General features: G+C 34.0%; 1 long non-coding RNA gene across 1 annotated transcript in view; it reads left to right on the top strand.

Moving 5' to 3' along the window:
- LOC145936152 (uncharacterized) overlaps positions 1-16,189 on the top strand; it is a 29,843-nt gene extending 13,654 nt beyond the window's left edge. The window contains exons 2-3 of the long non-coding RNA XR_014425333.1: positions 15,106-15,746; positions 15,935-16,189. This is a non-coding gene — a long non-coding RNA (uncharacterized LOC145936152). The remainder of the gene's footprint in view (positions 1-15,105; positions 15,747-15,934) is intronic.
- The last annotated feature ends 850 nt before the right edge of the window (positions 16,190-17,039 follow it).

Here is a 17,039-nt window from a genome sequence, read left to right as displayed (position 1 = left end):
TCTATCATGATGTAATTATGACGTCAAAATGACGTCATTTTGACTATGATGTGTTCCTTGGGAACTTTTGTCCTTTCTACGTAACCATGTTTTCACATTTGAATCACGCCCTCTTCATCTTCCAAACCTTATTTCGCGAAGTGCATTTGATTAAGTGGTTCAAAAAGTTAAATATTGGAAGCTATCGCTAAACTGTGTTAAACATATAATTTAAAGATCTCTGCGAAACAAGATTGGGAAGATGATGAGGGGATGATTGAAGCTGTGATGACATGGTTACGTAGAAAAAACAAGAGTTGATACAGTAAAGGCATACATATACTGGTATAAGGTTATAGAAGTTGATTGAGATTATATTAAAAAATAATATATATTTAAAAAGAAGAAATATCCATGTATGTTTAAAAACATTTCAAACCTGTTTAATAAATAGTTTCTGATAAAATGGCATTATTTGAGCAACCCTAGTAAATCTAAATCATATACAAAAATGAATGATATCCTTATAAAAACTTACCTTTAAAAAAAGGTTAAAAAAGGCGCCTACTATGGGCACGCCAGCAGTGAAAAATTACCCATTGCAAACCCATGTGTAGAATCGTATGAAAAATTACTCATTGCAAACCCATGTAGAATTGTAGTATAAAAAATTACCTATTGCAAACCCATGTAGAATCGTACTACAAAAGTAATGATATAAAAAAAAATTGCGCGCCAAGTGAAAGTAGAAACTTTTGTACCAGTGGAAAATTTAAGTTGCAAACCTATAGAGTCGTCTAATGAACCAGTGAAAAATTTAAGTTGCAAACCCATGTAGAATAGTATAATTATAGAGACCTCTCACGCTGGAAATTGCAAACCCATGTAGAATCGTATAATTATAGACCTCTCTTCACGCTGAAAGTTGCAAACCCATGTAGAATCATAACAAAAAAATAAGACAAAACACATAAAAAACAGAATAAAAAGTTAATACAAACATTAAAAATTAAAAAATTATTAAAATTAATACAAATAAAAAAAATATTTTAATTAAAAAACTAGGCACTGCTAAATTTCAAAATTAACTGTAGCATATTGTTTAATTTAGCAGTGCCTAGTTTTTTTAATTATAATAAAATTTTTTTATATCACCTATCCTCGCTGATATGGTAATAGATGATCTTGAGACACAATGTTTAGAGTCGTTAAGTTTCACGGTACCTATATATTATAGATATGTAGACGATATATTCGCCATAGTACCGTGTAAAAAATTGAGTGAGATATTAGCGACTTTCAATAATTACCACCAACGCCTGAAGTTCACGTATGAAATTGAGGTTGATTCGTCCATTAGTTTTCTAAATACAACGATCACTCGCGTGGATAATAAACTTATTACTAATTGGTACAGAAAACCTACTTCGTCTGGAAGATATATTAACTTTTTCTCTAACCATCCTCTAAAATATAAGATCAATACTATTTATAATCTTGTAGATCATGCAATTTTATTATCACATGATATATTCCACCATAGTAATATTGATTTAGTATACGATATTTTATACTTAACAATTGTTTCCCCAAACACATTATTAAGCGACACATACAAAAAAGAATCAATTTTTTAAAAAATCGCAATCACAATAACGATATAGATTTGAAACAAGGGAAATTCGATAGGACGTCCTTTCTGTCACTCCCATATGTTAAAGATACTAGTCAAGATTTATGTCGAGTTTTACGTGGAGTTGGTTTGAACGTCGTTTATAAAATTAATAAAAAACTAAATATGTTAATAAAACGTGGCAAAGACACTTTACATAAAGATGAACCGAACAAATGTTGTATAAAAATTAGATTGTAAAGATTGTAATGCATCATATTGTTACGTCCAGACTCAAGGAAGGAAGAGTCGAAGGGAAGGACGTAACTAAATTTATTTTCGAACGACGGCAGACTATCCGTCTGTTCGATCCGAACGAACGTCTGGGCCCAAATAGGTCAACGACCGCAAGGGTCGCTCTTACTTTATTTAAAGGGCCGTTCGCTCGGTGGTCCCTTTTCGACAAGAGAATTTAATCTCTTTTGCGCAGGATGGGACCTTGTGCGATCTCGGTTTACGGGAATGAGTGGGAACGGGCTTACTAATAAATAAAAATCATTTATGTTGAAATTTATAAGTTTATTCCTAATATAGTGACGAAAGAGATTATATACATAATAATATAATCGACGGACTTAGTTGCTAATGAAAGTGTGAGTGTATGTGTATGGGTCGCGGGTGATACATTAGTACGGAGGTCATCAATCGGGGCAGAGAGGAAAATAAGTTATTGTTTGAATTTTAAGGTCTCGATTGGTAATTACAATAGTTGCATTAAATAATTAATAGAAATATAAGAACGTGTTCGTGTGTGTTAGGGTCATATTAGTTCGGTAATTTTGGCGGTGGAGGGGGAATAAGTTCGTAAGAGAAGGTGTGCAGGGACGGCTAAAGGATATCTGCGCCCGGGAACATAACAGGGAACGATGTTATTTCTATCTGTGGTCTCTAAAAATTCTTGTAATGCCTCATGGTCTACAGGGCCTGGACCAATTGTAAAAGCTCCCTCAGGGACTTTTCGTATCCCAGGGAGCTGATTTATTAGCCAAGCTCTAAATTGCTCGTATGTGAGCTTGGCGGGCGATTCCGATTATTCAGAATCGTCGTCGCCGATATGTATTGTCTCAAACTCCTCTGGATGTTCCCGATTTTCAGAGGGCGTTGGGGGAGGAGGGAGGAGAATCTTCAAGGTCGATGGTTGAGGGAGTTGGAGACGGGGATCTAGGTGGATCGGGGCGTTCGGGAGAAACAGGGGGAAGAAGGGGAGAAGGAGAAGGGTTCCGCGGAGAATCGGCGTCTCCTGTGGAAACAGGTGGGTGAGGAGAAGAGGCCCGCTGAGGTATAGCGGGTTCGGGGGAAAAAGGAGAAGGAGTTCGCGGGGAGTCGAGAGGTTCTGCAGAAGCAGGGGAAGCGAGGGAATGGTTCGGCAGAATAGGAGAGGGAACGCGTGGTGGTTCCGGTGTGGAAATAGGAGAGAAACGGGAAGTGTCTGAGGTGGATGTGCCAGGGTTATTATCGACGGTGCACTGATTAATTAGCTTAATATGATCGGCAATTAGTCGCTCTATTAAGTCTCGCGATTGGCTGTTGTCCGGGAACGCGTTGGCCGTAGCCCGAGCCGCTTCTCGCCTCAGCCGTCGGTTCCGACGATTTCGCGAGTGTTTTAGAACCCTTTTAGAAGGCCGCGGGGTTTTCACTAAATAATGATAATAATAATAATAATAATCGAGTCTTCGAAGGAGTTCTTGGATATAATATTTATTTAATATTTGTTTTTTATTAATTCAATATTCATTTAATATATACATATATATATATATTTGAATTGTTAGTACCTCTATAATTGTCTTCGTGAGTATGGTGAGGGAAGTAGGTTTACACGGCAGTTATGCGGGAAATCCAATGGAGAGAAGGAGAGACTGCGGTGCTCTTGCTGCAATTACGCAGGGAACCCGCGAGATCAGGGGCTCTCGCTGCAATTAAGCAGGAAACCAGCGAAATCAGAGGCTCGCACTGCAGTTATGCAGGAACCCGACGGAGATAAGGAGAGACCGTGAGGCGCATGCTGCAATTATGCAGGAACCCGACGAGGACAAGGAGAGACCGTGAGGCGCACGCTGCAATTATGCAGGAAGCCGACGAGGACAAGGAGAGACCGTGAGGCGCACGCTGCAATTATGCAGGAACCCGACGAGGACAAGGAGAGACCGTGAGGCGCACGCTGCAATTATGCAGGAACCCGATGAGGACAAGGAGAGACCGTGAGGCGCACGCTGCAATTATGCAGGAACCTGACGGAGATAAGGAGAGAAGAGGGTTTATGGTAGCTAGCGAGGAAATTTTAAGGGAAGTAGATGCGAACTTGTTAGATAATAAATCCGAAAGTGTGATTTATCCAAGAACTCTTTTAAGCGATCTGATATAAAATACGTTCAGAAGGGACTTACTTCTTATGGGGTGCGCTGATGGAATATTCGAAAAACGGAGTTGCGTTGAGTCAAGCGCCTCAAGGTGGAGATCTGGCTTGTACTGTATTCGGTTTCGTGAACTCACTATTGTTCACTGTCGCTGTCGCACTCACTCTCTGTTTTTATTCACACACAAAACGAGCGTCGAAATCTGCGTTCGAGCGAGGCCGAATTTTTAAATGAATTGTGTTCAGAAAGTCCGAAAAGATCTAAGTATGAGGCTCGGATAAGTCGTGTGCGGAAAATTATGCTCAAGAGTCTGGAGTAAAATCTGCTCTCCCGAGGGATGTCGCGGATATATCAACCTTCTTGCTCTTCCTCTCCATTGGTTTATTAACATTTCCTGACGAATAGGAAATTTTTCAATGACGCCCTTTGGGTCCCGGAGGCGTCTCTTTTAATTTTACAATTACTACGATTGGTTAGGGCTTTTGTTTAGGGCTCTAGGTTTCGACCAATGGAGAATTTGTTGTAGTCAAGTGAGGTTGATATTTTTATTACCCTCTCGAATTTATCTCAGGCAGATATCGCGTAACGACGATCTGTCAGGCGAGAATTATTTAGGTTCGGTTATTGTTGTTAGTCTTTCTTCTAAATTTTTATTAGTTTTCGAGTGTTGGTTTTGTTTAGAGAACTGTCGACTATAGTTTAACTTCTTAGAATATAATGAGTTATAGTTTGAATTTTATGAGTTGATCTGTTTGCTTTTCAAGTTCTGTATTTATTCTTTACTTTTACGATGGAACTGTCTCGGAATATGTTTGTCTCGCCTGTCAGATCGTCGGTTTATCTGTGCGTCTGCGATATTTAAAATATCGCCTTGCGTTTTCAGTAAGAAGAGAATCGTGGATCCACAGAACGTAACGATTCTTTACTATTATTATTAGATTATCTTGGCATATGTTTTCTTCGCCTATCAGATCGTAGTTTATGTGTGCGTCTGCGATATTTCGAATATCGCCTTGCGTTCTCCGAAAGAAAAGAATCGTGGAGTCCACAGGACGTAACAGTTGGAAGAAGCGCAAACGGTTTTGTGCGAAATCGAAGCAGTAATGAACTCGCGACCGTTCACACCGTTGAGCGAAGATCCGAATGATTTTTCATGTATTACACCCGGGCATTTTCTGATTGGCACAGCATTAAACAGTTTTCGCACACCAGATTTGACAGAAGAAAAGGAAGATCGATTGTTGCGATGGCAGCGTGTCGAGCAATTCGTCAACACTTTTGGAGGCGCTGGAGTGCAGAATATTTACACACATTGATGGAGCGTCAGAAGTGGAGGACGAGCAAGGGCGAGAAATGCGAAATCGGAAGGCTCGCCTTGATTCAGCAACCGGGATTGGGCCCTTTACAGTGGCTGCTCGGAAGGATGGAACAAGGCACACCCAGGCGCTGACGGCGTGATCCGTGCAGCAACGATAAAAACAGCGTTAGGAAATCTAACCAGACTCATATCAAAACTGACAATGCTGCCGTTGGAGAAAGACGATCAAGATCGAAGAGAAGCTAACGACGATGGACATTCTCCGGACGATTAGCCGTGACATCCGCAGCGTGCTTGAAAGGGGTCCTTTCAAGGCGGGCGGGATGTTTGGTACAAACGGTCATCGATGTATCACGACCGCACAATAGCGACGATCAAAATAAGGAATCATCGAGAGAATTCGGTATAATTCGGCGATTCTCGGGAATCGGGCAATAGCCGAAATCAGTGAGACGAACAGGCACTTCGCCTCGAGTCTTTGATCGACACAGTCACGTTGTAGTAGCTTCATGCTTATTATATGTATTATACGCAGCTATCTAATTGTAACGACTGCGGGGTTCGTGATTCGAGCTCGATTTTTCCACAATAAATCTTATGAGATCAAGAATCGAGACCTTACTGAGTAAATTATATCCAGTATTCCCAGTTTGTCCTTGAACCAAACGGCCGTTATATATCAGCAAATTTTAAACGAAATTGTGGACGAATAACTGGGACGTCGATAATTTGACGATACAAGGTGTCTACGTACTCATTGGGATGGTAACTCCTGCCCAGCCATAAATTGGAAATGTTTTGCTTGTAATCAAATGCGACACACGGCAAAATCTCCATTATGTAAGAATAATATCCATAAATTAGAGAGAGAAGAGGACGTAAACGTAAACGTTAATACCAACACAGCAATCGAAGAAGAAGATTCGTTAGAATTGGGATTTTTACAAGAGGTCACTGAGGATGAGCAACAGCATAATACAGAAGTCGAGCTATATCATGTGCATACTATCAAGGAAACTAAGGAGAATGGAAGCCTGAAGGTGAAATTGCAGATTGAAGATAAATTAGTCCTTATGGAAATCGACTCAGGAGCATGCAAATCCGTTATTCATATTGAAGACTATAATAAAATATTATCACACCTTAAATTAGAACCCGTGAACTTCAAGTTATAAGTAGTAACAGGTGAAAAGGTATTTATAGTTGGTCAAACCTTGGTTAAAGTCATACATAATGAAACAAAATTTAAATTACCGTTGATTGTATTAAGTAGTAAAACTAAGTTTATTCTATTGTTAGGCCGAAATTGGTTGAATAGTCTTAATCCAAATTGGAAAAACATTATAAATACACAAGTTATGTTTACAAAGGCCAGAAACATTAATGTTAAATCGCTAAATTATGCACAAAATGAAACAAGTCAAATCAATCAAACGAGTGAAGTTAAAACCAAACGTAATAAATTAATTTCATTAATTAAAACAAAATTTGCGATTATATTCTCAGGAGTTTCACATACTAGTATAAAAAATTTCAAAATAGATATAAAATTAAAAAAAGACGTCAATCCTATTTTCCACCAAGCGTATCAAATATTAATTTGCATTAAAGCCAAAAGTCGAGTCAGAATTATCAAAGATGGTGAATGATGGTATTCTAACCAAAGTCAATTTCAGTCGCTGGGCTAGCCCCATTGTAATTGTTCCAAAGAAAAACTGTAATGATATTAGAATATGTGTCGATTTTAAAAAAACGTTAAATACAGTTATTGACAGTGATCATTGCGTACTGCTATTACCTGAGGATATATACACAAATCTCAGTGGAAGTCGATACTTTGTAATTGATCTCAAAGGAGCTTATCAACAATTAGAGATTGGTGAAAACTCGAAAGAACTCTTTACAATAAACACTCACATGGGTCTGTTTAGATATAATAGACTTACATATGGTATAAGCTCAGCGCCCGGGATTTTTCAATCAATAATGGAAAGCATCTTATCAGGTCTTACAAACACTCAGTGCTATTTAGACGATATTTTAATTCATGGATCAACACTAGAAGAGTGTTATCAGAATGTAGTTAGAACACTGGATCGATTAAAAAGTTATAATGTCAAAGTCAACGAAAAGAAATGTAAATTCTTTGAGACAAGTGTCGAGTTTTTAGGTCATATTGTTAATGCTAACGGCATTCATCCAACGCCTGAGAAAATTGAGTGTATTCAAAAGGCACCAGCACCACAAAATATAACACAGCTTAAATCGTATCTTGGATTATTAAAATATTATGGTAAATTTATACCAATGCTATCAGCTAAACTTAAACCATTATATAATTTGTGTAAAGCCGGAGTGGATTTTAATTGGAATAACGAATGTGAAGTTTCATTTCAATTAGTAAAACATTACTTACATCATCAAGTGTTCTAACTCATTTTGACGCAAAATTACCAATTGTGATTACTTGCGATTCTAGTGGTTACGGAGTAGGTGCTGTATTGAGTCATATAGTTCAAAAAACAGAAAAACCTGTTTTGTTTGCTTCAAGTACGTTATCAAAAGCCGAACAGAAATATTCAAATTTAGAAAGAGAAAGTCTTGCTTTAATTTTTAGTCTAAAAAAGTTTCATAAATATATTTATGGTCGTAAGTTTACGTTAATAACTGATCACCAGCCATTGCAGTTTATCTTTGGTAAAAATAAGAGATTTCCTATAACAGCAGCAGCTCGTATCACTCGTTGGGCATTAACATTATCAGCGTATGATTATGACATCAAGTATAAAAAAGGCAAACTTATCGCAAATGCAGATGGATTATCACGAGTCCCAATGCATGCATCTACAGACATATCTTATGAATTGTTTTCTTTCACTTTAATTAATAATATTCCATTATCCGCAACTGACGTGGCAAGAGCTACACAAAAAGATTTAATATTAATAAAAGTAATTGATTTTATACTCTCAGGATGGCCAATGCATGTAACGGATAATACCTTAAAGCCGTTCTTCGCAAGGAGGCATGAATTATCTGTTGAGAATAATTGTTTATTGTTGGGTAATAAAGTAATCATTCCTAAAAGTTTACAAAACGAAGTATTAAACTATTTCACGAGCAACATGTAGGTATTGTTCGAACAAAGATGCTAATAAGATCATATTGCTGGTGGTCAGGAATTAATGAAGACGTTGAAAAATTTATAGTTTCGTGTGAAATTTGTCAACAAAACCAAAATTTCTCAAATAATAATACTCTTTCTTCGTGGCCCGCTGTTCCACATGCGTTTTTTAGAGTAAAAATCGATTTTTTTTATAAATACAATCATACGTTACTAATCATAGTAGATAGTAAGTCTAAATGGATTGATGTTAAATTAATGGAACGAGGATCAAATGATAGCGAGACCATTCTAAAATTGAAAGAAATTTTCTCAATTTATGGGTTGCCTGTTGAAATCGTGTCAGACAACGGACCACCATTTAATTCGTCTGAATTCAACACTTTTTGTCAAGCAAATGGAATAAAACCAATTAAATCACCACCATACCACCCTCAAAGTAATGGCAGCGCCGAAAGAAGTGTTCAAACAGTTAAAAAAGCGTTAGAAAAACTGTTATTTTTTGAAAGAGGGAAAGAAATCAGCAAAAATTTGTTACTTTCGAGACTATTAAACTTTCTATTCACATACCGTAATACACCATCCACGATAACAAAAAAATCTCCTGCAGAAAGTTTATTCAAAATACGACCCAGAACTAAATTTGATTTGATCAAACCATCATCAGTAGAAACATATGTAAGCAATAATAATTCTATTGTAAGGAAAACCCGATTGTATACTGTGAATGAACCGGTTTATGTAAAAAATGTTCAATTGAAAATCTGGGAAAAAGGCAAAATTGTAAAAATTGTGAGTTATTCTATTTATTTAGTTCAGATTAATAATAACATTAAATTCGTTCATGCAAATGACATCAGGATAAATCCATATCAGGAAGTAACTACTGAAAAACACATCTGCGATCCAGGAGAACAAACAAATGTAAACGAAATTGACTAACAACGATACCGTTACTAAATTAGGTGATAACAATGAAAACATGAATAATAATAAGACTAACATAGAACCTATACACACTGAAATACCTACTAGTAAAAATATGTTAGAGGAAACGAACCATATTAATTCAGAGATTATATCAGAAAGCCCATTGAATAAAAAAACAAATACACCCAAGACTTACACCACGCGATCAGGTAGAGTCACAAAACCACACATGAAATTAAATTTATAATCAATTCAAATGTAAGAAGGGAGAGAAATGCTATGTTTGTGACTCTGTCTTATCGACTGTACCTACGATAAAGCATCGAGAGACATCGATATATATATATATATATATATATCGATGTCTCTCGATGCTTTATATATATATATACAATATATGTATATATATATATAAATATTTTTTTTAATTCGGCGTTTATCCCATCACTCCACTGCTTATTTTATTAATATATATTTATCAATATACTGCAAAAAGGAAAAAACTTCACTCGCACAAGCACAGAGCTTAATATAGAAATTATACGGAATTATATTCGTAACACGACGCAATTGTTGCAGATCGCAGGCAATGACTCGGCGATTAATGCCAGAAACAGGTCTCTACGGCTCTGCGCAATACGTTCTGCGCCGGTAATATTTGATCGGATATTATTATATTTGATAGGTTATTATTTTATCGGATATATTTTTGATCGGATATAACATATTAGATCGGATATTGAACTTAATCGGATAAAATACTTTAATTTTATCCGATCAAATGCAATGTCCGATTAAGTTGTATATTAATCCGATCATATTTGAACGGATAAATAAATGACGCTCATTTTCCGTTCACATTTCATCGGAAATAACCTTTCATCGGATATCATCTTATCGGATAGGTTTAGATCCGATCGAAAAGTACTGAAAATCGATCGGATACAGTGCTGAACGGTTTTTTCCGATTAAAATTGCTGGACATTTTTCTCAGTGAAGAATTGAAAATCGTAAGAGTGTAATTGAATAGCGAGGAAGGAGCTGCAAGAGCAATGTCATCAACATATCTGACGTAAAATGGAGGGGTGAATTTCAAGGTTTCGAGAGCCTTAAGTTCTAAATCTTGTAAAACTATATCCGCAATGACGGGAGAGAGCGGAGAGCCCATCGGTGTACCGAAGGTTTGTTGGTATATCACTCCGTTGAACGTGAAAAAAGTCGAGCTCAATACTAATCTTACTGCTATGATGAATTCATATTTCGGACCATTAAAATCACTTGAGATATACTCCCATCTGGATGACACGCTGTCTATAGCCATTTCTATCGGGATGTTAGTGAAAAGAGAGCAACATCCAGTGAAATTAAAGAGTGGTCGCTGTTGATGTCTATGTTTGTGAGCTTCTTAACCAGTTCAAAACTATTGATGACATGGCTCCGTGCTTTAGGAAAATTTTTGAACATTATGCTATGAATGAATGAGGCAAAACGGTATAGAGGGCTATTAAGAGAAGAAACAATCAATCGGAAGGGGCATCTAAGTTTATGAATCTTAGGGAGTCCGTAAGCTCTCGGTAAGACTCCGTCACTACAATTTAAATATCTATATGTTGAAGATGATATATATTCTGAGTCTCTCCACCTTTTTAGCAAATCATGTAAACTCCCGGTGAGTCTCTTTGTAGGATCCTTATTAACTATCTTGTATGTATTATTATCTTTAAGTAAATTTTCGATATTGTTAAAGTATACATCTTTGTTAAGGGCGACCGTGGTATTTCCCTTGTCGACTCGCGTAATTATTAAATCCCTATAAAAACTTACCTTTAAAAAAAAGGTAAAAAAAGGCGCCTAGTATGGGCACGCCAGTAGTGAAAAATTACCCATTGCAAACCCATGTAGAATTGTAGTATAAAAAATTATCTATTGCAAACCCATGTAGAATCATATGAAAAATTATCCATTGCAAACCCATGTAGAATAGTACTACAAAAGTAATGATATAAAAAAAATTGCGCGCCAAGTAAAAGTAGAAACTTTTGTACCAGTGGAAAATTTAAGTTGCAAACCTATAGAGTCGTATAATGAACCAGTGAAAAATTCAAGTTGCAAACCCATGTAGAATAGTATAAAAATTAAAAAATTATTAAAATTAATACAAATAAAAAAAAATAAAAAAATTTTAATTAAAAAAACTAGGCACTGCTAAATTAAACAATATGCTAAAGTTAATTTTGAAATTTAGCAGTGCCTAGTTTTTTTAATTAAAATTTTTTTATTTTTTTTTATTTGTATTAATTTTAATAATTTTTTAATTTTTATACTATTCTACATGGGTTTGCAACTTGAATTTTTCACTGGTTCATTAGACGACTCTATAGGTTTGCAACTTAAATTTTCCACTGGTACAAAAGTTTCTACTTTTACTTGGCGCGCAATTTTTTTTATATCATTACTTTTGTAGTACTATTCTACATGGGTTTGCAATGGATAATTTTTCATATGATTCTACATGGGTTTGCAATAGGTAATTTTTTATACTACAATTCTACATGGGTTTGCAATGGGTAATTTTTCACTACTGGCGTGCCCATACTAGGCGCCTTTTTTTACCTTTTTTTTAAAGGTAAGTTTTTATAGGGATATCATTCATTTTTGTATATGATTTAGATTTACTAGGGTTGCTCAAATAATGCCATTTTTTTCAGAAACTATTTATTAAACAGGTTTGAAATGTTTTTAAACATACATGGATATTTCTTCTTTTTAAATATATATTATTTTTTAATATAATCTCAATCAACTTCTATAACCTTATACCAGCACGATACAAGTATATGTATGCCTTTACTGTATCAACTCTTGTTTTTTCTACGTAACCATGTCATCACAGCTTCAATCATCCCCTCATCATCTTCCCAATCTTGTTTCGCAGAGATCTTTAAATTATATGTTTAACACAGTTTAGCGATAGCTTCCAATATTTAACTTTTTGAACCACTTAATTAAATGCACTTCGCGAAATACGGTTTGGAAGATGAAGAGGGCGTGATTCAAATGTGAAAACATGGTTACGTGGAAAGGACAAAAGTTGGTACAGTAAAGGCAAGTAAATACATATAATGTATCGTACTGGCATAAAGAAATAGAAGTTGATTGAGATTACCATGTATATTGTGTATAAATTGTTGAATAAATATTCTAAAAAAATAATGTAGGGCATTACTTTTTGAGCAATTCTAGTACTATTTCAAAAGATTACAATGTCCTCATTCTGTACCTGTAATGTAAAACATATGTAAATCATTAGAGTACATACATATATACAAAATATACTGTTTCTTTATTTTATATTAACAATTATATACTTATGAAAGAAATAGTAGGATGGCAGCGTAACAAGAAAGTAATTATTATGAAAGAAATATAGTACATCTCACATATAAGTAGTATTTTGCATATCACATGTATGTAGTATATTGCATATCACATGTATCGTTACCATTTTACTATTTCTTTCATAATAATAACTACTTTCATGCTACGCTACCATCTTATTATTTCTTTCATAAGTATATAATTATTGATGTAAAATAAGGAAGCAAATAAAAGCTAATAATAATAAATAATGTAAAGATAATAATGTTATGAATGCTATGTGCTATAAAAATGTATATAAATTCTTTATTATAGCTCATATCATTTATAGCACTATTATCTTTACATTATTTATTATTATTAGCTTTCATTCGCTTCCTTATTTTACATCAATAATTATGTAATTATAAAAGAAATAGTAGGATGGTAGCGTAGCATGAAAGTAGTTATTATTATGAAAGAAATAGTAAAATAAAATGGTAACGATACATGTGATATGCAATATACTACATACATGTGATATGCAATACTACTTATATGTGATATACTATATTTTTTTCATAATAATATAATAATAACTATTTTCTTGTTACGTAACCATCCTATTATTTTTTCATAAGAATATAATTGTTAATATTGTTATAAAAAATATGAATAAGAATATAATTTTTAATATTGTTATAAAAAATATGAAATAATTACTTGATTCTTATAAATCTCTTCTTCTTCTATCAATCAATTATGATCCTGGATAACCGCACACTTAACCTATCATATGTCAAAAGATCTAATACATAACCCCGCACGCTGCTAATATCGCGAAGCGCCACTAACGCCGTCTGTTGTGAAACGTGAGAACAGTACAAGCCTACATGCATCTATTGCATGTGTGTTTACGTGTGGTTACGTGTGATATACGTGTATGCATGTGTTGTATACGTGTGATTAATAATGCGTGTAGCACGATAGATACCACTATGTATGCGTGAACGATGATGACGTGGACGTTTCTTAAACGAAATTTTTCATATTTAGACTTTGCATTATTATATTTCCGCTTACAAAGCACGTAGAGCAAAAATAAAGACACTTTCATTATATAATTCGACCTCAATCTATCGATTAAACCTAGTAAAAACTCGATCGCTTCAGCCGTTATTGAGCATCCGAATCTATGACTATCTCGAACTGTCCGATTCGCGTAAAGATACACGGTGCCTCGCTTCTGAGAGTCGGCTTCGCCCAAACTAGGCGCGAGACACTACCGTGTCTCTTGATTATCATTCTGTTGGAGGAATTTTTTTGTGGTTGAAAATAGGTGTTTTATCCTAGTATGAAAATCACATTCAGGAATCGTATAATTAGGAAGATTATTGATGATACGTGTAGCCCGGTTTCTAATAGTTGTTTGAGTTAAGGGAGGGAGTTTACTAAGATTGCTCTCAAAATTTTTAATAAATTCTGTCGTTAATTTATCTGAATTGGAGATCGGTAGGCTGAAATTACTGCCAAGCTGTAAAAAACTCTGAATATCGTCCGGGATAACAATGGACGACAAATTGATAAACCACTTATCGTTAGTATGTAATACAGGTATGTAGTACATGTGTGTCCTTAAAGAGGTCAGGTCAGGTTCGATTTTAATCTCAAGCCTGTCGCAATCTGTGTTCACCGGATTAATCGGTTCGAATGAGAACCTCTGATGTTGTCGATTATTAAAACTGTGAAAGTAGCGGATAGGTTTAATATCTACCTTTTCATGGTTATGTTTCTTCAGCAAGCGATTGATTCTGTTATTAAATATTTCTTGTTGCTTCAAAAAAACCGACAACAGCGGTGCCTGTTGCCTCGCAAAAAAGAGTTGCAAACGGACGTCGGAATGTCCCGATATAAGTCATTACACAGTTTGTAAATTTGAGTGTGCGCAGATCTAATATATGAATATATATATGTCGCAAAGTTCAATCTGTAATAATTTTTTCATAAAAAGGCGTGTACAATGTTTAAATATATTGATGCATCTGCGATTGATAAGATTATTTTCAAAATTCGATGCCACCTTCGCAATATGTAGAGGAAAGAGATTCATTCTACTGCATTTCCGCAAAAATTCCGTCCTTAATCTACTCTTAATGATGATCTTTTGATATTTGATCCATAATTTAAAAGAATATACTGCGTTATTACCGAAATGAAATCTAATATACTGGAAAAAGGAGTAGAGACGCATTTTTTCAGCCTACGTGTAATAAATAAAGATAATGTAAAGGCTCTCGTGATATTAATCAAAAGGTACTACAAACTGTAATATGTTTCAGTTAATTACAGAAGAATCTTTATTTTACAGTCAATAATAATGTCGACAACGATATTGTTCCTCGTAATGGTACTGATGAATCTGAATGTACTAATGAAACCACAAAGGATTTTGAAACACTTTCTAAAGTTGTAAATACTGAAGAGCTGACGAAACAAAATCAAAATAAGTTAGATGAAAAGATAAGTACTGAATCCCAATAAGCACAAGTACGTCCTATGTACATACAACGGATGTCCATGCTGGACATTGTGTACATCCACCGGACGTCCATTTTAACTGCAACGGACGTACAAAGGATATCCACTGTACGTCCGTTTGTAACTGGGCAGGACATCCATAAGACGTCCATTATTGGGCATTTGTGGACAAATAATGGATCTTAAATGGATAAAATAAGAATGTAATGGGTGAATTTTGGACCTTTAATGGATCAATTATGTACCTAATGGATCAATTTTGGACTTTTTATGGACGAATTATGGATGTTAAAGGGATAAATTATGAATCTACTGGACGAATTTATGGACCTTTTATGGATAAATTATGGATCTGAAATGGATAAATAGTAAATCTAGTGGACAAATTTTGGACCTTTTACGGACGAAATTCAAACATTCACTGGACATATTTTGGCTCATTATATATATGTATAATTTATAATTAATTAGGTAATAATTAATAACAATTTTGTAGAAAACATTTTTATTTTATATGTATATATAATATATATAATTATATATATATATATATATATATATATATATATATATATATTATCACAGTACATAATTATCACTGCAGTATTTATTATATTGCACTACATATTTATTACTACGATTAATTACGAATTTCTCAGGTACGTTGCTGCTAATGGAGGTTTTTTAATTGCTGAGCTTCAGAATCCAGCTGATTTTTAACATTTGATGCAGTTTCTGCACCATTTCTCCCACAGTAACTTGTGTGTATAATTAAAGATTATTTTGTTCCATATCATCAATATTATTCTCTCCACGTTTTTTATTATTATTGCTGCGTTCTTTGGCTCTTCTTAGCCATTTTTGAACTGCTTCTTCACACTCTTTGTTCGTAGAATTCGGGATGCTTCTTTGAACAGAACCTGTAATATAAAAACAAGATAAAAATATTTAAAAAATTGTAAATAGATTGTACATTTATCTAAAATAATATGCACTTTGTTAAAGATTTTTTATATTTATTTCTTTACATCTATTTATTATATTATTTATTATATATTTTTTATATTTATTACATATTATATATTTTTGTTTTATTTTATATTTTATTTTTATATTTTATACTTATTTCTCGATTCTTTATTTTATATATAATTATACCAATGTTTTGATCAATTCTTCGTATAATATTTATTTTATAATTGTAATTAATTCAAATTTAATTATTAAATAAGTTAAATAAAAATTGTTAAATAAGTTACATAAAAATAAAAAGCCTGATATTTTTAAAAATATTAAGATTGAAAAAATGCAAATTTTTTAAAAGTTTTTTTAAATATAATTAAATATATATAAATATACGTAATTATATATAATTAAATTAAATATATACATATATATATACTATTAACTCTCTAATGAATCATTTATTATATTAAAAACCAAATAAAAGTGACCAATCGAAAAAAATCTATTACAAGTGATTTGATAATCTACGAAGGAAGAATATGAATAAGAACGTAAAGTAAAAGATAATCTAAAAAGTTATTTACCAATTATCAAATCCGCTAATTCAAGAGTCCTAGAGGCAACGTATCAGTGTAATCTTGAAGTAGAATAATCTGTACCAGTAACCTTCACCAGTGGATCTTGCGTAACCTTCACCTCTTCCAGAGCTATATAAAATAAAAAATGTTTTAATTTATAGATTTAAGAGCATTTATTCTAAAGAAGATATAAAATAAGAATGAGTTTAAATATTCTATG

Source organism: Prenolepis imparis, unplaced genomic scaffold (assembly GCF_030444845.1).
Source record: "Prenolepis imparis isolate NDT839.2.m4 unplaced genomic scaffold, iyPreImpa1.0 SCAF_5, whole genome shotgun sequence".
NCBI classification, from domain to species: Eukaryota; Metazoa; Arthropoda; class Insecta; order Hymenoptera; family Formicidae; genus Prenolepis; species Prenolepis imparis.
Note: the sequence above shows the minus strand (reverse complement) of the source record. Positions and strands in the feature narration are given on the sequence as shown.